The sequence below is a fragment of the Microtus ochrogaster genome, linkage group LG5 (assembly GCF_000317375.1).
Source record: "Microtus ochrogaster isolate Prairie Vole_2 linkage group LG5, MicOch1.0, whole genome shotgun sequence".
NCBI lineage: Eukaryota > Metazoa > Chordata > Mammalia > Rodentia > Cricetidae > Microtus > Microtus ochrogaster.
The window spans coordinates 33,692,000-33,715,177 of record NC_022031.1 but is presented as its reverse complement, the minus strand read 5'-3'; the positions used below and the strand labels follow the sequence as shown (position 1 = coordinate 33,715,177).

Sequence of the window (23,178 nt, the reverse complement as noted above, 5' to 3'; positions counted from 1 at the left end):
ATGTTACGATGTACTGTTCTGGGAGTTGTGGGAAAATGTGATTATTACCCTTGCATCTAAGATACTGTTCACTGCAGAGCATCTTGGTGAACTCAGGTGTACCACATTAACAGTCAAAATAACTTAAAGGTAGGCCATACATATCTTTGTGCCTTCCCACAGTGGTTTGAAGAAAATGGATCCCAAAGGGAATGGCACTCTTAGAAGGTGTGGCTTTGATGCAGTAGGTATGGCCTTGTTGGAGGAAGTATGTCACTTTCAGGGTGTGTTTTGAGTATCATATATGCACAAGCCACGCCCAATACCGCAGATACCTTCCTGTTGCCTGCAAGATGTGGAACTCTCAGCTATCTCTCCATCACCATATCTACCGGCAACCTGCCATATCCCACCATGATGATAATGGACTGAACCTCTGAACTGCAAACCAGCCCCAATTAAATGTTTTTTCCTTTATAAGTATTGCCATGTTCATGGTGTCTCTTCACAGCAATAAAGATCTTAGCTAAGACACCCCCAACTCAACAATAATGGATGGATATAATATCTGTTTCTGTCTTTCTGAAACTTATAGGTTTACATGAAGTGAACCTGTTTAATAAACAAATGTTTCTGAAATAAAATTAGAATTTACTCTGAGCATTTCTTATCAATTATTAGGCAAACAATAGCCTAAAAGTGTTCCTGTAGGTCAGGTACTATGTTCAATTCAAAACTCACTCAGTGGAGCATGATAAGCCAAACCTACTTCTTCATGGTAAGTCCTTTATTAGTTCCTTGTTTCTGAAGAAGGCTATGTGATATGGCACAGAGTTGGCATGCAGCTTTCATGGGGATGCCATGCCAATAACCACAATTGCAATCTTTCTCTTGTATTTGAGAAACCCTCAAAATATTTCCCATTAAAATAATATAAACATTATTTTTTATCCATTAGCTTGAGACAGTAATACCCCAAAAGTAGAAAGCCCTTCCTTGTGTACAATTAATGCCCACTGCACATCCACTTCTAATACATCTCTTGGGATTTCCTTATGTCATTTTTCTTAGAGGAATTTAATATGATGTTTCATATGTGTTTTTATGTTTAAACTCTCCCAAGTCCATGGTAATACTGGATTCATATTAATGAGCCTTTGATGCCACACGCACTTCAATAGAAAAATTATGATAATATTTATCTGGAATTAGAGTTGATGGATAAAATAAAGGAATAGAACTGAAGAATGGAGTGAAGCATTGGTCAGTGCTTAGAAAATCCTAACCACATTTTCTGAAAAAAAAAATGCATTAGAATTAGGTAACCCTTGTGTTCTGATTGTAAAAGCTGCCTCGAGTAATGTTTTACCGAGCTATAAACTGTTCTGACTAAATTTCATGCCTGATAAAACCCTTGCATTTATAGCATAAAATGTAAGACCTTGTCCCATAACTAATCTGTCAAATTTCTGGAACAGAGAAGTCTTGAATCTTTTTGTACCAGAAAAATTAAGCTGCTAAAAGTCATCATATGGCTTTTTAAAACAGGCTCGCATAATTAGGAATTTTGGTCATAAGAATCTTCCATTAGTCTTGAGATACATTTTGTAAGATATATAGTAATACATGCATACTTACATGTGCAAATTCATGTATACATTATGTTTTAATAAGCTATTATAAATCAGTATAGCTATATAATTACTAATTTATCTCAGTAAATGCCTCTTATTTAATAGTCATATATAAATTAGGTTGATCTTCTAACAACATACTTGCCAGTATTACATAGCTTTGAATAATGCCTCTTTATTTACAGTCTTAAGTATATCATCATTGTTTATACCTACTGCATAGATAAAATGCATTGCAAAGTAGTTTAAGCTTTTCTAAAATGGATATGGGGAGCTATAATGGGAAGGATATGGTCTTTGGAGCCACACATAGCCATGTTCCTGAATTCTGTAATCTTGATTTAGATAAATTTCCCTAACAATTTCTGAAGTAGAAATAATATTGCAGGCAGTTTATTGTACTATGCACACAGGATCTATGCACTATGAGGCACCTATGTAGGTGTTTCAAATCAAACAAAGGAGAAGTAGTTCCATAGGAGCTGTCTTTAGGAGGAGAAAAATCTCGGTCACCTTCACTCCCTCTGGCAGAGGGAAAAACAGTCTGGGAAGAAGAAGTTAAAATTGAACATCCATCAGTCACTCCCTGGGGCAGCTGAGGGCATGAGTACTGGTCTCAAGAAAAAGCACAACGACAGCCTGCAGCATCTACAGCTTTGTATCTGTTGGTAGTATGTGACAATAACTTATACCAAATCCTAGAAAGCCACCTTTCCTGAAGCCCATCTTTCCTGCGGCCACCATAATGAGTAAGCGTATCTTTCTCTTATCTCTTTTGAATTCTTATTTTTCTCACATTGAGAGTAGAATTTTTTCTTTTCTCTTTTGAATTCTTACTTTTCTCATATTGAGAATAGATATTTTTATAGACAATATATTCTGGTGACATCTCTTCTTCCCAAGATCCCCTGAGGTTCTCCTGACCACACCTCCATGTGCAGCCACATCCTTGTCTCCCCTTAGAAAACAAAGAGGAATCTCCTGAATAATAATAGAATAAGATAAAGCAAAAACAAATCTGAATAAGACAAAAGAAAGAGAAGAGAAGGAGCCAGGAGACAGCACAAGAAACATATACAGAAGCAAGGAGAGCTACACATCAGCACATCCAGGATTCCCATAAAAACCACAAAACTGGAAGCAATACTGTATATGCAAATGACCTGTAAGGATAAAACAACAACAGCAGTAGCAACAGCAACAAAAACTGCCCTGGTAAACATTAAGAAACAAACAGCCTTCAAAGATACCATTGAGTTCATTTTGTGATGGACATCTACTGCTCTATGGTAAAACTCACTAGGATAAAACTAATTTTTCCTTTGCAAGTAGTCATCTCTTGGAGATAAGTAGGCGTTAGGGAAGTGGGGTGTGTTTACTTCTCTTCTTAGAGCTGGGATCCCATCTTGTGCCTACTCATGAGGAAGATTACTAGGAAGCAGTCTCTATCTCTGGGATTATCTCAGGACTGCAGCTGACTCCTGTCATTATCTGACCATCTTTCCTCTAGCGTCCATGCTAGAATTCATTGTGTTCAGCCAGCATCTCCACTGATGGCGGTGGTTCACCTTGTGAAGTGACACCAGCCAAAAGTCTAAAACCCTTCTCACCAGTACATACACTGGCTACTGTATTTTACTATAGCTTATTAAAAATAAGCTGGGAAAGTTTAAAAGACACAGGTAGCTTACCTCAATGCCAGGCATCTCCTCACCTCTCTGTGGCTATAGCCCCGTTTTTGCCCTTGATGGTTTAGCAGCTTCTGCCTCTATTCCCAGTGGTTTGCCATGGGTATCCAAATAGTTACTATTGTTCTTTGAAATCTACAATAACTTATGATTAATGAACCTCCTATTCTGTCACCACATGAAAGCAATTCCCCTTTGCAAATAAGGGTAGTTCCAGGCACAGAGCCCAGTTTGTAGGAATGGAAAACAATTTCCTTGCTTAGCCAACAGGAATAATGGTACATTGACTACCCAGATTTCCCTGCCTATGTTCCCAGATACACATAGCCTATCCTTTGAAGATGTAGAGGGGAAAAAGTCATTGATTTTAAGTATTTAAATACGTCCTTACAGTAGTGTCTCACAATTGTGAGACACTTCTTCTGTACCATTGTTTGGGAGGAGTAGGGATTGAACCTAGGGTCACTCACATTTAGGCAAGTGCTTCATCATGTACTTATACTTTCACCCCAATCATATCTTTAGAAGACTGTCCTGTTGTCACTTAATCAGGGTTAGCATCTCCTGGTTCATGCCATATGTACTGAGCTGAGTACATAAAATGATTGTCTAGCCTCTGCTGTACCTCAGTTCACCTCAAAAATTTCGTTTGCCTTCAGTACCAATATGTGCCTTTATGTATTGATGTCATAAACATGAGAACTATAGTTCTAAACAATGCTGAATGCCAGCCAGGCATAGGGACACATACCAGCCATCACCTCTCCCCAGAGGACAATACTGGGAGATTGGTAGTTCAAGGCCAACCTTGGCTAAAACAGGAAGTTCAAGACCTTGTCTAAAATAGGCTCACCAACCGTCTTAGGGAATTAGTTTGGGGTCTAGACAAATGTAGTTATTTTTCTTTCTCAGTTGAAAGTAATTGAAATACTAATCAGACAAATGGTTGGTTGGTTGTTCTGAAGGATCTTGCTAAAATTGAGGATCAATACTGCTTCCTGTGACTGTTAAATTGGATCGCTCATCTACTTTCTCATGTGTGAGAAATTGGGGCAAATCATTAAATGGTCTTCATGGAACAGATGAGAGCTACTGAGGAATAGAGAAGATGTCTTAAAAGGATAAAAATAAATGACTTGGGAAACAGATGGGACTTCTTGAAAAGATAGTTGAAATATAATAAAGCTGAAAAATGAGTAGATCTTGGACGTTCTAAGATTGTGCATGATGTAAGACAGTAACAAGAGTAAATTCTGAAAACACACTAATTTATGTATTCCAGTCTTCTTTATTTTATTTCTTATTTTGTGTTCCTTTTGTTTCTTAGTTCCCTTTTAATTTTACTCTAGGTTGTTGTTGTTGTTGTTTGGTTTTTATTTTTTAATTAAATCTACTCAATGTGGCAAGCTATAAAAGAACACATGATAACTTGGCAAATTTAAGCAAATGAATTTGATGAACTTAATTTATTGAATTAAAACAAATATCACTTGTATTGCAGTTGTGAGATTTAAACTGTCCATAAAGGATTTGTGCATAGAAGGTGTGATCTGTGCTGATTAATAAAAAGGTTGTGGTTTGCATTCTTCTTGCTGTCAAAACCACATGCTGCCCGTCCTGCTGAGTGAGGCTCATGTTAACTGGCCTTGAACCTTATGATTGGTGGCTTCATTGAAGAGTTATAATCTGAATATTTAGTTGTCTGTGCTTCTAATGTGAATAATTTAAAATTTTATTTCTTTTTGCCAAAATGTGTGTGCATTCTATAAGCATTTCCTGCACTAATATTCTTAATATGGGAATGAAATTCACTTCTATATCTATTAAGATAAGCTTAAGTATTGACATCTATTCCACAAAATTATTTATATGCAAAATAACTTATTACACATATATAAAAACTAATTTTGGACAATAGTAAGGTGATGTTATGTGTATTAATGTGTCAGACACTCTGTAAGCCTTCAGATCATGGTGTTGAAAAAAAGGCTCAAGTCTTTTATTTATAAAGTCAGAATTCTACTTACGTCATAAGATGGTTGTGTGAGTTAAATAAGAAACCTATGGGCCAGGCAGTGGTGGCGCACGCCTTTAATCCCAGCATTCAGGAGGCATAGGCAGGCAGAACTCTGGGAGTTCGAGGCCAGCCTGGTCTACAAGAGCTAGTTCTGGGACAGGCAACAAAGCTACAGAGAAACCCTGTCTCGAAAAAACAAAAAAAAAAAAAAAAGAAAAAGAAAAAGAAAAAAGAAACCTATGTAATTTAGATATTTCCCTATGAAATGCATGTGTGCTGTGTCTGTGACACATGTGAACCTGGTAGTGACACGTTACAAATAACAGTATCTCTTCTTGGCCTAAAGACACGTCTGAGATCCCAAAAGGGTGTTTGATTTCAGTGTTTTCCCCTCACTTCCTGTTGCTCAAAGAAAAGAACAACAACTTGAAAACATTAGTTCGGGAAATGCTGCATTATCTTAATTACAATTTCCCTCAGAAATGTGGCTTGCAGTTTGAATATTCAGCATCATAATTATAATTTCCATAAGGAATGTAGAACAGTTATTACAAACAACACAATAATCACTTGGTCCATAGGGGAGACCATACTGCTAGTGGAGTGAAGAGGAAGATGGGAAGTCTGTGGTTCTGATCAGCATTCAACAGAGTTTATTGCAATGTCTTTCAAAAATAGTATTTCCCTGATTTATGGAAAAATGTATCATGATGACATACTTACATGAGTTGACTAAGCATTGTCTGTATAATTTTCCTTTTTATAAAGTTTTGTTTTGTCATTTTTGTTAACCATTCCCATAATTGCTATGCCACTAAGACATTATACAGAAGCAAACTACCAAAATAGTAAAGGCCCATCATTAGAGTAGAAAGTTTTACCAGTGTTTTTTTTTTCTCCACAACTAAATGTTTGTTTTCATGCTAAGTAAAATGGAGAAACTTTACTAAATTATTTTAAAGATGGCGTTTTTTTTTTTTTTAGTATGTCTATGGCTTCAATTGTCTCTAACTTTAATATTTTTCTTTCCTTTTTCATTTTCTAGATGAAGTCAAAGAAGCAAAATGCAGCATTCGAGGTTGGTACTTCCCATAATGTCTGAGCACATGTCAATATAAAACAAAGTATACAAGTAGCAAAGCCAAATACCTTCATCTCTTCATGGATAACAGAGGATACTATGTTTTTATTTTCCCCACACTGTATAGAAATTACAACATAAATTTTAACAAAGCAGAGCACTATAATTGAATATATTAGCTAAATAAAAATTTGACAATATTGTATCAATAGAAATATTCAATATTTTCCACTTGCTTGGTTGTATTTATTTGTCCATCTTTTATATGTATTTATTAATGATATTCATTGAATGCACAGTGCATACAGGACTACATCACTGCAATTCCTTCTATCCAAACTTTATTGGTTCTCCCTTTTCTAACATTGCCTGATAACTCAATAAGAACCCTTACCTACTATAATGGATCCTTGATTTTGTTATAGCTGACAAGTAAGTATGATGTCTTCAACATTGTTTATCTGTGTTCATATGTCTACTCTCAAATAATTTTAACTCCTTTGCATGATAATAACTATTTTATTTAAATTAATGAAGTATTTTATACATATTTAATGTCCATCTATGGCTTATTTTTGGCTATTGTGTATTTGTGCTTGTATATCAGGATAAATTACTAATTGACAGTACAAACTATATTTCCATAAAATTCTAATATGTACAAACATAACATAAATATTTATTTATATGTAAGTATGGTACCAGTAGATTGCACAATCTCTATGGGAGTCAGACACTAAAAACTGTCTGTTAAGCAAGGGTGAGTAGAGACTAATACTAGAGGCTAATTTTAAATGGAGCGATATAGTGCTATTTTAATTAAGAAATTTTGCTATTACTTTATTTGACTAAACATTAAAGCATTTATAGATCTCATTACTACATTTGATTCCCTTACTCCTTCACACATAAAATCTTGTAGCATTTAGTAGAAATCTTGCCATCAAAGGCGTGTTCGCTAAGAACTGTCAGAATTAAGAAGGGACTCCCATATCAATCTATTAATTCAATTTAATTTGATAAAAAAATCATCTCAATCACCTCGGTCATCAATATATCTAATTGCAGTACTGCAAGGCAGTAGAGAGTTGGGATCCCAGACAGTGTGCTTGGATTTGAAGTCTATTTGCTGATGTACTATTTATCGGTCTTTGAACAGTTTAACACCTGCAATCCCTGATTTGCTCAGTTGAGAAATGAAAAGAATAAAAGGTTTGCATAAATTAAGAGAGACAATATATTTACAAGTCATTTCATTACGTCATAAAAACACATGAGTGACAGTCACTACTCATCACATTGCTGTATTACATTTGCCATTCACACTGTACTGCAGACAAGCAGCAACTTCACTGTCTAAAGGAAACTTCTCTCCTGGCCCCACTTTATCTTCTTTCACCTCCAGAGATGCATTCCTTATGTGATAATATATTTCTCCCATGTGAAAATAGACATAACTCGGGACTGTCCATCCATTTGTGATATCTTATTATGGATGCTGCATGTGCCTTGCTTTCTTGACAGAAAACTTTGGTAACTGTGACTATAGTGGATGAAATAAATAAAAGTTTTGTTTTTGCTAAAGAAAGAAAAGGTAACAGCAAGGTGTAGGAAAAACAGAAGGAAAGAAACTTGGTGTCAGGTTTTCAGTCTCTGAAATCAGCATGGCTGGGCCTGTGTGTGTTGACATCCCTCTTTCTTGATACTGTGAGAACTAACAAGAAGCAAGGAGACTGCAGATTGGTAGAATACAGATGAACGCTAATAGATGTTGAGAATCATTCTTCTCTAGCTAAGAAAGCATGAAGGAATAATAAGTCTGAGGACATAAGAAGAGAGAAAATATTAAGGAATAAAAATAAGTACCTATTCCTCTTTGTGAGGTACATAGGCATCTGTGTACGTCTTGTTTTCATGTATACCAGCATAGGCTAGGAAATCAATACTCCCTTGGTTGAGACTGAAGAGATGTGTCAAACTAGCTCCAAGACACCAAAAGCCCTTGGACCAGAAGCCCTTTACTAAAGGGCCTCAAAGTATGAACATAACCAAGAATTTAAGTGAAAACGTTCCCTTTTGTTCAGTCTGCCTTAGTGAAGCAAGTGAATCTCCACCGTTGGCTTGGGAAAGGAGATTGGCCAGCTTCAAGAGCTGCCAGATACATTTCATATCCACAGACACTGCTCAGGAGCATAGAAATGCATCAAGACTGGATTTTCTGTTGAGCCAGACTACCCCTTTTAGATAATGGAAAAAATAATACTATTTCCTCTTATAATCGAAAGCATTAAGGGTTGATGTTGGGAATAATTGAGTCCTGGCCTTCAGCTGCTCTTCCCTGCTAGAACTATCTAATTGGAGTTACTAAACCTGTGCTTTGCCTAGAGGATCAGAAGATGAGATTTTCACCTGTTGGCCATTGACTACAGGGTATTTAAGCCTCCATGGTGCTATTAAAGAATGGCTTTTGTACCAATGATTGGAGGTCCTTGTGTTGGTCTGTCTCTGCGTGATTCCTCAATCTCCAGCCCCTCGTCCGAAGCTCACGAACTGAATTATAGCGCATAGAGCACAGATGGGAGACGCGGTGTGTGGCAGGTTAAATAATTTAAGTGAAAAAGATAGTACTGGACACTTGGGAAATTGAAAAATATATTTATCTAAGCACATCTTATGGAAGTGTAGCATAGCTGTACACTGATAGCTATTTCATCTGATGGTGTATACCCCCACTTCATATGTCCAGCTCTCCAAGTCCAGCTCTTCAAGGTAAGGTAGGAGATATCGGAACACGTTGGGAAGACAAGGCAGAAATAGGTTCCATACCATGTGTTGACACAGCAGATCTTGTTTAGGATTCAGCAAACCCTTACCATACACCATGACAGCCTACCCCATAATCTTGGAATTCCTAGCCTCTGAAACTGTGCAAAAATATTTATTTGTTTTTACTAACTACAAGATGATAGTAATTTCTTAGGGTAAACTAAATGTTCTCAGACAATACTTCTCTAATAATTTAAACATCATTGGGTTGAAATGACTGACTCTGATCCTTCACAGTGCAATGTATTGGAGAGAAATTGAAAGGGGCGGGATTCTAGACAGTTTCCGAATCACCACCAGGACGCTTGAATATTTGAAGAGTCCCAAATGTTGAGGCTGCCTGATGTATTGTCTAAGTGTATAAAGTCTCTCAAATATTTATATATATATATACACAAATATTGTTATTGGCTCTCTTAGACACATAAAATGTCACACTCTTCTTCTCAAAGGAAATCATGTATTTTTGCGCATAAAATTTACCTAAACTCACTTGATTTAAGTCTGTATTTGTCTTCAAGAGGCAAAACCTAGGCCCCCAGAAGCGAATTATGAGTTTCTAAATTATAGAACAGACAATGGATAAATAGCTATCATATAGCTCAACAACCTACTTATAATGGAATATCCAGACCAGAAAGTAAACAAGAGAAGGCATTAGGGGATGAAAATCTCAAACTCTAGACTCCATGCCAACTGCTTGCCTGAAATTGTCTCCATTCAGAAGCATCTCTTGAGCCATTGTTTTTCTCTTTTCTGACTCTGACTTATCTGATGGTAGAGTTGATGGGTGTCATTTTTCTCTACGTTTACCACATGTGAACAAATGTTGTATAGTTTCATTATGACCCTAAACCTGGTCAAGAACACTGAATATCTCTGTCTTTAGCCTACTCAATTTTATTAATTCACTGTAGATGATCAATGGCAGCAGGGGTGGGGCAGGGATCTCTGAAGGTGATCAGAAAGCAACCAAAGAAAACCAGATTTGCCTTTTTGTTTTACACATCTGTATTTTAGGATTTATGTGAGGAAGAGGGAATTCAAATGAGTTACATAAAAATGTTGATTTGGGGCTGCTGTGTAGCTCAGTGATACTACAGTTGGCTTGCCAAACAAAACCATGATTTGAAATATAACATCAATTACGTGGCATTTAAACTATTGGGCATCTGCTGAGAAAAGAAAATGCCCATTGAAAGCATGTATGTTTGGGAGATAACCATACGGCTCAAAGGATGAACACCAAATGAATGGACATTTTTTTAAAATGCAGAAAAAAATGTTTAAAAATAGGGAAATTAATTTTCTTTTATTATAAATCATTGATTTTTTAGACATAAAATTTACCTCAACTATCTTAATTTGAATCTGTCTTTGTCTTCACCTAACAAAATCTAGACCCACAAAATCTAAATCTAATTTCCTTGGGTCTTTCCTGCATTTTTAAAAGAGGATGTGGCTCTTCTTTCCATGATAAAATGTTTAAAATTTTCACATTGACAGGATTGTGTTTAGATTTGAACATTATGAATTTAGAAGACTATAAATAACCTCTTTTGTTCTACAAAATACACAGAACGTCATTCAAGAAAGCACCAATTATATATGACTATGAATTAAAGAGAACTTTAATATTGATTTGAAGACTTCAAAAATCTTTTTTTAAAAAAAGGTCAAATTGATAACTCAAAGCAAGTTCTTCATAAATCTCTTTTATAACCTTTCAATTTTTTCACACTGGAAATGTTTTGAATCTTTATCCAAACATAAATATTTTTTAATCCTTAGTTGTTGCCACTTGTCTTCTCTCTACTTTTTAGAACAGATTATATAGTTGAACCTTGTCTCTTTGCCTAAACCTTTCCTTTTTTTCTCTCCATCCTCTCTGATTTTATCTTGTCATATATCTCTGGTTTATCTGTGAGAAAAGGAGAGAAAAGCAGATTGTGGGAATGCTACATATATCTGAAGGTAAAATCATCTCTCAGTTATGTAGTTATGTGGATTTTGTAACAAATAAGAATGGTGATCGCCTTAGGACCATGCTATTGTTGGAGGAGCTACCTAGAGGCTACAAGAATAAAAGATGGGGCAATGAATTCACTTACAGCCTCTGTCTCCACTTCCTCTAAAACTTAGATAAAATTAGAATTAGGAATTGAGTAGCCATATACACCCAGAGTACAGGAACTGGGTGAAATTAGACCTAATATCACACGATAACTTAAAAATGGAAAATGGATACAGAAGGGTCACTTATCCCCACAGAGTAGATAGTTGCAGCAGAAACATGCCTAAAAACAGTAAGTATTTGAATTGCTGAACCTTTAAATAGCTTGGGGATCAGACATATTGAAGGCAAGGTTTGTAAAAGTAGCTGACCACTGATAATAGAAGCTGAAAGTCTAAAAATGGAGCAATTGACCCCCACATCTTCATTTTCACACAGCAAATCCGATTCAAAACCCTTTGCCAATTTCTCTGAGACTTGTGAGATAAAAGACTAGTATTGCATTCAGCATGTCTTGATACTGGTAACTTGATTTGACAGAAGAAATGAAGAAATGCATATGAGCACATGTATAGAAAAGCTGGGGCCAGATGAGCCATGTTTGCCCTGATGGAGCGACACCAGATGCAGAGCAACCTAGAACTTCAGCAAATTTATAATGCATGCCATGAGAGGGAGGGGTTAGACAGTCTTTGTGGAAGGTGTCTGTATTGCATCAGTCTCAGGTTGTGTACAGCTGAACAGAAAGACTGCTGCTTTCTGCATACTCAAAGATTCACCAGTTACCTGACCTGAACTAAAGAAAGCTTTGAGAATGTCTGTGAGTCTGAGGAATTGGTCCCTTGTAATAATACTCACTCAGTCAGGACATCATCTGATCCTTACACTTTGACTCAGGGCTTCTTTGACTCCCCACAGACTATGAATGAATGAGTCCAGTATTGTTATTGAAAAATTAGGTCTTACCATACCTCTTCAACTTCGCTTTCAGAACTGTGAGAGCTAGTCTTAAGTATCCGAATTAGGAAAATGGAAGACTCTTCTTCTGGAGACTCTGAACCCAGAAGAAAAATAAATGCAGACACAGGCACACACACACAGAGACAGAGAAACAGACACAGACACACAGACACAGAAACACACATAGACACAGAAACACGTACACGCAGAGAGAGAGATGCTCAGACACAGACACATTCATTTCTTCCAGTAAATTACATCTCGGTGTGCTTGTTTTGGTTTGATTTGTTTTGTTTGGGAGCTGTGCTGGGTTTATTAATTGGTAGATCCCAATCATGGACCAGTTGCTTTTTGGGTCTTCTAAATCACAAAGAGGGAACTATTTCCATAAAAGAAGGAAAACAATACAAAGAGAAAAAAGAAACCTGGGAAGAAAGATTTAGAAAAAATGTAATGCCCTCAAATTAGGAGGCATCCTCTTCTCCAAAATAAAATAAGATACTATAATGAAAACAAAGCAAAAGTTTAAAGCTCTCAAAATTAAAATATAAAATATGTAAATAATAAGAAAATGGTGCATCTTGGAAGTGTATGGAGGCAGACCATGCAGAGGGTGGAGAAGAATGAGACAATGGTTAAGAGAGACCAGGAAAATCTTCAGCAAAGACAATGATTCTGAATCCCCAGCACTGCAGTCAGACCAGTTTAGCAGGTGAGCAGAGGGCAATGATAACTAGTAATAACTACAAACTGACTTCTAGAATCTAGATAGGATTTCCAGGCTTCAAGGGCCAGTGTTCTCCACCAACAAATGAGGACAACGTGTCATCATAAAACTTCAGAACAAAATAGACAGAGAATGTCCTCTATGCAGCCGGAGATAGAAGAAAGAGAAAGGAGGTGCCAGACACACTGTGATTCCTCAGCATCAATTATGGATGTGACAATTCATGCTCTGAAGACATGACACGTTCCACCAAGAGAGAGAAGGAAATACTACCCAGGAAATGTCTTCCAATACCCCAGTATATATAGAAGCACAGATATCCCTGCTTGCCAGAGTATGTTCCCCACTACCAGTGAGCTTTCCAGAACATCCCATGCAAAGTACTGAGGCAGATGCTCTGGGAGGTGAGTAGCACACCTACACACAACAGCAGCAGACCACAGACCTTGAGCTGTGCATGCCTACAGACTAAGAGGAAGTTTTCAGTTCTGTGGGAGAATTCAGGCTAGGAGTTTGGTAGAGTCCCAGATCTCATGCAGGCTATGAATCAAGGCAATTATTGGTGCTATGGAAGACAAAAACATGGAAATATATTTATGAAGCATCACACTGGTTAGCTAGAAATATTCCTAGAGTCATGGTACAGTGAAAATGATTAAATTTAACTAAAGTTATAATAACCATTCCTTTTTGTGTGGTTGTATAATTGAGGTAGCTGAATTTCACTTTCAGTTTTATAAATTGATGATAATAATGATTTTGTTCTTGCAATTTAAAGAACGTTATCAAAATAAACAACTGCAGGGGAGTGAGAGGAGAGTGACAGCTTACCGCTATAACAAAATATCAGACAATTAATATGATGGAGAAAAGAGGTTTCTTTCACTGAGCAGCCTGGAAGTTTAATGATTGAGGGCAGGGATCTCAATTTGCCTTGGCCTCTGCTGAGGGAAGCAGGTGACAGCATGTCGGGGCAGGAGTACACACATGTGTGAAACAGTCTACACTTAGAACAAAGAAAGAGAAACTGGTTTCCTACAGACCCTTAGAATGAACATCACTGTCAGCGCCCAGAGTGGCTCTCAGTGGTCCTCATCTACCAGAAATTCTGTCATGTCCCAACAGCACTGCAATGTAGACCAAGCTCGCATCACTGTGAACCTTTGTGGGAAAGATGCTCACACTTCATTTATGCCTTGGCAAAGGGGATGTGGAAGCTATTATTATGCATTGTTGCTACTTTATTATTACTGTTATTTTGACATTATCTGACTTTTTTAAATGATAAATTCATATTATCTTATGAAAATATCAGCTAGATTTAAGTGTATTTAATATAAAATTATAATTTTCCTGCTGCTCTCCCATTTCCCATAGGAAAATTGCTTCTTTTCCTGTTGTTTTGTTGGTTCATGTGCATATTTGCTGGATTTTCTTTTCCTTATAAGGAAGCAAATGCAGGTGAATGATACCAAATATCTGACACAAAGCAGCAAATCCTCCACATTGATTTGCATTTCCCTTTTGAAATATGCTAGCAGTTTAAATATCTGAAAATGTCTTGCTGAGGACAAGTGCAATTGGACTGGGGATCCAATGATAAATACAAGAAGGCAAAAGTTCAAGGAGTCATCTCTAGCACCACAGGAAGAAAAAGAAGGCTGTCCAAGGGCACAGGGGACTAGTGAGTGCTCCTCCACAGAGTCCCTGGAGCACAACCAGAGGCCACAGATCAAGAAATGTGGAGGTGATGTGGACACAGTTGGGAATGCAAGCATTGTGTCATATCCTCTGGGAGAAACGCTGTGTTTAAAAGGCAAGATGTATACATACGCATGGAAAGTGTAAGCACTAAAGAAAGTGGGGAAAGGAGAATTAGAGAATCTGAACCAAATCCTGCCCTACATTTAACATGCTGGTATAGGGAAACAGGAGCACTGAGAATAAAGGGCCGCCCACTCTAAAAGCAGAGCCGGTCTCTGGGGAACGTACTAGAGGAGGGTTCATTTTATCATAAACATAGGACTTTCCTTGTCTCGCCCATGTGGACCCTCTCTTACGTACACTCTCACCCCATTGTTTTCTTTTTCTCCTTTAAAAACCCTCTGAACTTGTCTCAGACAGGATCCATTTTTGATAGGGGAAACACACACACACACACACACACACACACACACACACACACACAAAGGACAAGGAAAGAGAAGCTCAGGTGGGAATTTCCTTTGAACCTTGCCAAACCTTGTTGCTTTTGTCCTAATCTTTAACTCAGAAATGAAAGGAACAGCCACCACACCGGTACAGAGACCAACCCCAAACCACCCCCATTTCCTGTAGCCATGACATCTCCCTGTCTTCTGCTTTGCCTTTATCCCTTTTGTACTGACCTCTTTCTCCTCACCTGCTACCTCCATACACACACACACACACACACACACACACACACACACACACACACACACACACACTCGTGCATGCACGCACACGCACACAGCCCAGGAGGCCTTTTTAACTGAATAGAAACATGGTTTCAAGCCCTTACGTGAGGGGATGCAGCAATTGCCTTTTGCAATTCACAGACAATTTTCCCAATCTCACTCAAGTGACAGTTCTAACTTGGACCAAGATCTCTTTGCTTTAACCACACTCAATTCCACATTCTCTCTCACTATGCATTCCCTTCCCCATTTTCTGCTTCTTGACACTCACTTACTGAGGCTATTCAGGTTTCTCTCCCCATTCTGGGAAGCCAACTAACACTCCCATGTGTTAGATTCCCAGACTAGAATGCTTTGTATTCCACGACGTCATTTACACTCCTAGCAAAGCACTTAACAGGTTGTAAGATAATTTTGTTGCCGTGAGTTTACCTTTTCTACTTGTTTCTCAGATAAAACGTTTCACTCCTTTTGGTATTGACAGTACATAGCTCTTTGTGGCTTATAGCAGGACCCCAATAGATGCTATCTGAATGAACAAAATACGCAAATCAAGGAGAATGTTCATTTTCTTGTTTGCCTTTTCCAGCAAGAATTGCAGGGATTATTCTGTAGACATCTTGCACATCTGGACAATTAAAACACGTATTCCTTAAGAGGCAAAGAAATAGTCTCCTTTTCTGTTGAAATAAAAGAATTTTTGTTTCAAGAAAAAGCACATGGAAAAAATCCGTCTACAGTACGAGACTAAGTTTATATCTTCAGGGACATTCTCTTGTCTTTTCATATTATGGGAGTGAACAAGATTTAAACCAAGAAGTCAGTGTGATGATGTTGCCAGACAAGCAATAAAGAGGAAGATTATAAGGCTGCATCAAATGGCAGGTACCTCAGCAGACAACACATCTTAGACATTAAACACAAAACAAAGCCATACTGTTTCCCAGTGACCACCAGAAGTGCTTGATGTCAGTTTTAGCAGTATGAGGCCACTTTGACTGTGGCATTCATCTTACCTGGCATCACAGTTGGAAAACAACATAGAGAAAAAAAAATAAAGCAAGCATCACTAGGTAGAGCTCAGACCAGACAAAACACCTGAAACAAAACCAGACATTTATAAAAACAGAATGAAAAATCATTTTCTGTCAATTTCTTGTAATATGTCCTTCTCACTCCTAGAACAGGTTGTTATGTCTACTCAAACAAAACACCTCAAAACGTTATCTGCCGATATTCTACATCCAAGGACTCGCTTAATAGGACGGTCTCCTGCAGAGCTTAGATTTATGAGCATTTTAAGATATAAAGGAAATAAATCAGGGTAGTGTTTCTCTTGGTATCTTTATGACCCCTGGGAATCACAGTCAGCTTCCCAAAGAGCAAATAAAAAGATGCCTCACATTTTCTGCATAATGAATATAATTACAATAGACATGTCCATGTGTAAGCTTTGATTACTGAAAATGTAACTTCAAAACCATCTCCTATTTGGTGCCAAGTCAACAAAGAAGACAAGTTAGCATGGTTTAGAAGCCAAAGTAAAGAGGGGTTACACAGTATAAAGGGGTGTGAGACCAGGAGAGAAATATTTCTTGAGCCTCTACTATATGCCAGCCATCATGCTAAGTAGCTTACAAAACCTATCTCATTATATATGCAATATATATTAATCTAGTATATATAATACAAGATTATAAAATCTACCACTGTGTGCAACATAAAAAAGCATTGTGGCTAAATCAATCTTCTATGTAAGAAGCACAGATTAAGGCATTAATGTCCATGCAAGTTATAGCTAAGAATTTCAAATACATATCATGTAACAGTGAACACACTTTCAGCCTTAGAAGATATTTTGGAATTTTAAATGCTTTCTAGGAGAGGAATCTGAGCTTACAAAAGTTGCAGAAATCATTACCTTACTAGGTATTAAATATCATCTCAAATATTTTAGTCACCTAAAATATTTTTTATTATATCTTAAATTACTTAAATATGTTCATTTGATTCAAAGCCAGACAAAAATTCTTGTCTACTTCAAGGACACCCACCGAATAGAAAATAGAAACCTGAGCAGGTAAGATCAGATAGAGTGCTATAAACCATTTTGATGTAACTGAGAATTTCTGTTCAAATGAGTATGGGCTAATAGTCTGGTCTGACTAGCTCATGCCACCAGTGCCACTTATTAATGCCCATTTGAAGAAGGCCAAATAATGTCCAAAGAAATCTAGTTTTCTGTTAGCTAATACAGTTGCTATCTGCATGTCTGGTACTGGTGGCCAAAGAAAACAGATACCTATTGGACCAATGCAATTGGAACCACATACCATGAGAGGGCTGGTCTGTCACTTCCATGGCAATTCTGATGTTTCTTCGCACTTTTCTCCAACCCTCCTTTTTTTTTTTTTTTTTTTTTTTGCTGCTTCTATGGTCTATGACTATTTTATTCACTTCTGGGCTGCGAGTCAGTGGAACGGAAGCTGTGGGGGTAAGCGATCCGGATTGGAGTCCCAGTTCTTCTATTATTGTGTGTGCCTTTGGACAAGTTGCTTAAAATTACTGAACTTAAGTTTCCTCATGCATAAAATGAGGGGTGCATCCTAGGGGCTTCATGAATATTAAGGAGGGTAATCTGTTTACTATGCTTGACCTGTCGTGGAGACTCAATTGGGGTTATTACCGTAACCACATACTTATACTGGCTTAGAACAAGACATGTGAAGGGAGATGCTAAATTCAACACTCTGACCATGGTCATAAACAGTTCCCTGGAGCTCATAGTCGGAAAATGAAAATGCTGCAGACACCTCATCTTTTGCTCCAATGCCAGAAATATTAGAACCAAATTAATGTTGTCAGAATTTTCCAAAGACTTGTTTTTACCTTAATTATGACATCAGAGTACAGTTTAAAGACAAGTCACTTTTCCAACAGGCTAGCTTCTGCTGTTCCATTTCTTGGTCTTTCTTATTGCTCACCTATAATTATATAATTTTGACTTGCGTTTAATGTCTAGATTTATTCAACGCTTTCTGATGCAAAGCAGTGCAATCATTACTTAACCCTCCAGAAGTATTGAGGGGACTGACAGTGTCTCTCTCATGCTTTCCCATAACCACCAGTCCAGAAAAATATTGCTTCAAATCTGACATTCATGTTCTCCGGAGATTTTTCTCAAATTATTTATTCCCTTGGCTTGCCCTATATATCCTGATTCTGTGGAATCTCTTTCCTAGCAGGTCCTACTTGTCTACCATACCCAAAGTCAACAACACTCTTCCCCGCTTGGGAAATCAAGCATCCTATGAGGTCCATCAGGGAAGAAATAGAAATGAGTACAGTCTCTAAAGTAGATCCAAAATTCAGCCTTAGGGAATCGCTCAAGCTCTCTGGATTCAGTTTCTTGGTCTTCTGAAGTTTGAAAAACCCATAAATGCATGATCTAGTCTATCTAGATTATAAAGTTTTCCATAAAAAATACATCTGAAGTAAGAAAATATATTAGCTTAATTATATTCTAGTTTCACATTCTAGCAAAAAGCAAGCTGATGTAATCATATGTGTTTTGCTCCCAGTCAAACTAATCCCTCAGCCATGCTTCAGCATGCTACCCTAATTAAATGCAGTAACGCACACACACACACACACACACACACACACACAGAGGCGGGGGGAGTGGGGGAGGACTCGAGAAGAAGAGGAATTTGGTGGCAGAAGAGGAAGATAATAGACAATAATGAGAAAAGAGGCCTTTTACAAAAGGAAAAAGACCCAACAATAAAATTATAAAAAATATATTTAAAATATCTTCAAAACAATATGTGAAAATCAAGACTACATAGTTGTGACTTTTGATTCTTCCAGACAGAGTAAGCAAGTCAAACCTTGTCACCTCATCATTCTTTATTGGGGCATTCAGCATTTTAAAAAAATACAGCAGGATGGAATGACAGGAAAAGTTAGAACTCATCAGAGATGCTTGCCAGAGAAGTTTAAAACACTGTTGGTGCATTAATGTCCTCTGCACCCCTCAGTTATGGAATGGAAGGGAGCCATTTGTTTCTATGTTTAATTTTGTAAGTTGTAAAGGTCATTACAGAGGACATACTTTGCAGGGATGAGATTAATGGTTGCTTATTTCTTAGGTCATCAACTATTCTTTTATTTCCCTACCACCACTACCAAACCCAAATGCAGGGTAAGAGTGCAAAATTGAGCTCTTTCTTGGGCTACCAGGCTGAGAAAATAATGCTACTATGTCTGAAAATGAGATTTTGTTTTCTTTTTACTCTCTTTTGAGCAAATATTTGTAGTGCCTAGCAAGTATACATAGTCAACGGAATACATCTTGTGTGGCATTTGTTGGCTTCACCAAAGACCAACATTTTGTGAACTATCATTTCCTGGTCATTGTGCTAAGTAGTTTGCAACTCAAGTTGCAAAACCATAGTTGTACAAAACCACAGTTGTAAACTTCTCCTACTAAAACACAGGGAGAGAATTTTTTATGTACATGCTTTGTTGGAGATTTGTCTGAAGCCCCCAAAGAATAAGTAACCCATTTACAATAGGACCAAGGAATAAAATCAAAATCCACACCCACTTATAGTCACTTACCTTAACTTCCTGCCTCAGGTCCCAGACCCAACTAATGCAGTACACTAATTTGTGCAGGTTTGTGTCTTTAATAGAATTGTTTCTTTTTCTTTTTTAAACTTATTTTTATTTGTATGTATGGGTGTTTTGCTTGCATGTGTGTATGTACACCAACTAGTGTACAGTGCCCACAGAATCCAGAAGAGGGCATTGGATCCCCTGGAACTCAAGTAACAGACTGTTGTGAGCCACCGTGAGGGTTCTGGGAATCAAGCCCCTGTCCGCTGCAAGCACAACCACTGGTCCAAACCACTTAGCCATCTCCCTGTCCCCTCATGTGACTGTTTCAAATTTGGAAGCATGCCTGCAAACTCAAACAACCATGGTCAATCCAAGTGCTGTGTCTTACCCAGTTAGCCTCTGCTGTGAATTCTAAATGACTCAACATCTTCAATTCCTAGCTATACATCTCGTGTCTGCATGTGCCTTATATCTTTATGGATTCCAAAATTTATGGAAACTCCCTTTTGCCTTCAAGATGTTAATTTTGTAGCATGTTCCATAAGCAAACCTGAATTCTGCCACCAAAATTGTCACATGCAAAAATGCACTTTGGCTTTATAGTGTTAAGAAGTCAATTTGTCTCGTGTACTCTTATGACATAATGGGCAGGGTTAGAGCAGGTATATGTGTGGAGGAGACGCTGTCACTCTGGAACCAGCAATCTTAGTATTGTATTTAGAAGTTAAGAAAATGGTTAGTAATTTGCTGCAGAAACCCTTCTATCCATAAGGAAGTTTTCTTTGGAGGCTGTGGTATCATCTGTGTAGTTATTAACAGGATCCTTCAAGGTTAAACATGACCAAAACAGCTCTGACTAGCCCTCAAAATGACAGGAATTTGTATATTAAAGGAAACATTCTCAGTCCCTCCGTCTGCCTATCCTCCGCAGCGGGTTGAGTTGGTGAGCGCCCTGACCAACCATGCAAAGGCTACCTGGAAAGTGTTTTAGTGGTTCCTTTATACGCGCTTTTAGGCTAGGCAGAGGACCAGGAAGCAAAAGTGATGATTTTCAAGGGCATCTAGCACAAGAAAATTTGCATTCCGTGAATCTCCTTGGAGTCCCTGGTGTCTCAAAACAATCTGGAATTAGCAAGGCTTGACATGGGCTAATGAGAACGAACAGACCCACACAGATCCCCCTAAACAGCAATTGGATTCAACCTTTACAAAACAAGGAGATCAGCCTAAATAATGTCCTTCTGCATGAATAAAAAGGTTTCCTAGACTCATACAGGCATGCGCTAGGAGTCACGTAAAGCAGCCGAACTTATTGTTAACCCGGAGAGGGTTTTCTGTGCTACACTGATAGACAGGTCTCCATGGGCCACACACAAGGCTTTTACATTAATATTGCAGTATCACATTAATATTGAGTACTACTATTGCCATCATCATCATCTTCATTTTATAATGAAGAAACAGGAAATGAGAGTTTGCACTTTCTGCCCGTGGTCCACATGACATCTCCCAGGGGCCGTGAGGTCCAACTAGCCCCCTTTCCTGTCAGTAAAACCTAGAAGATATGTCTTTGGATCCTGACCTGCTTTATTAAATCATCTCTCAGCTGAGAACTGTGGGAAGATTGTTTGTAGATCGGTGTATCTTGAGCATGGTGCACAGTTAACTATTCTTTACCTTTTGGATGACGCATTGAAAAAATGATGAGACTCGGCTATGAGTTAACACTGTTGTTTCAAGACAGAAAATACCGATGAAATGAAGGTGAACCTGGCCCCAGGCTTCCTTCCGCATTTGTAATCTCTTAGGTAGTTATGTGACCCTGCAGAAGGCAGGGAGCTTCCTATATTCCAGTTTCCTCATTGAAGTTGGAGAGAATGACAGTACGTTCATCAAGATGCTATCGGGCCTAAGTGAGATAGTCAATGCAAGTTAATTAAAACTGTGGCTAGCACATTGAAAAAAACACTGATACATTTTATTGTTATAGTTATTAACCATCTGCTTTAAAGCTAAAAATGTTGATTGTTTTGATGTAAACCTGTTGATCTACATAGACATAAATTAATTTACTCTGAATCAATCCTCTTTATAAATTACTTCAGAATTAAAAGCATTATTAAAAACACCTGTACTTTGTAAAAGATCAATTAAATTATCCTTTTATAGCCATAGAGGCATATATACTTTAAATGTTATCAGTTTATTGAAATTATTTGATTATTGAAATAATATGTACTGATTCCCTAGTAAAATGATTCACTGAGAACAGTGAAGAAAAATTCCATGTGAAGAGTTTGAAAAATCCACCCAACTCTGGTGTCACAAGCCATTCATCACTGCCCTCCAGGGAAACACTGGAAGATCTTTAGGTCAAGGTTAACCTTGGTTAAAATAGGGAATTCAAGACCATGTCTAAAAGAGGCTCCCCAACTGTCTTAAATAGGGTTGCTATTGCTGTGACGAAACACCATGGCCAAAGCAGCTTAGAGAGAAAAAGCTTACACTTCCCTGTGGCTGTCCATCATCAAAGGAAGTCAGGACAGGAAAGCAAATAGGTCAAGAACCTGGAGGCAGAGGCTGATGCAGAGGCTGTGGGGGAGTGCTGCTTATTGGTCTGGTCCTCATAGATTGCTCAGCCTGCTTTCTTGTAGAACTCAGTGCCATCAGCTCAGGGATAGCATCACTCACAAGGGGCTAGGTCTTTTACATCAATCACCAATTAAGAAAATACCCTATGACCTGATTTTAGGGAGAGATTTTTTCTTACTTGATGTATCCCCCTCCAAATGACTCTAACCTGTGTCAAGTTGACACAAAACTATCCAGCACACCGACAAACCCCTATACAACAACTAAAACAAAACAAAACCAAAAGAAATCCTTTGTAGAATCCACATGCCATGAAAATGTGACCACTTATTTTTACTTGGCATTTTTTTTAAAACAATGGCATACAGCTACAATTGTTATAGAACCTATCTCTAAATGATACCATAGACTATTAACAAAATGATAATTTATTGAATCAAATAGTGATACCTTCTTACAATTCAGTTGTTCAGGGTAAAATATTGTCTAATGTCAAGTATTGCACCATGATGTCTCTCTCTCTCTCTCTCTCTCTCTCTCTCTCTCTCTCTCTCTCTCTCTCTGTGTGTGTGTGTGTGTGTGTGTGTGTGTGTGTGTGT

General features: G+C 37.8%; 1 protein-coding gene across 2 annotated transcripts in view; it reads left to right on the top strand.

The window, feature by feature from the left end:
- Lingo2 (leucine rich repeat and Ig domain containing 2) overlaps positions 1-23,178 on the top strand; it is a 1,024,105-nt gene that overhangs the window by 667,056 nt on the left and 333,871 nt on the right. For both annotated transcript variants that reach the window (XM_026786729.1, XM_026786730.1), the window contains exon 5: positions 6,364-6,396. The gene's annotated coding sequence lies outside the window, so the exon portion shown is untranslated. The remainder of the gene's footprint in view (positions 1-6,363; positions 6,397-23,178) is intronic.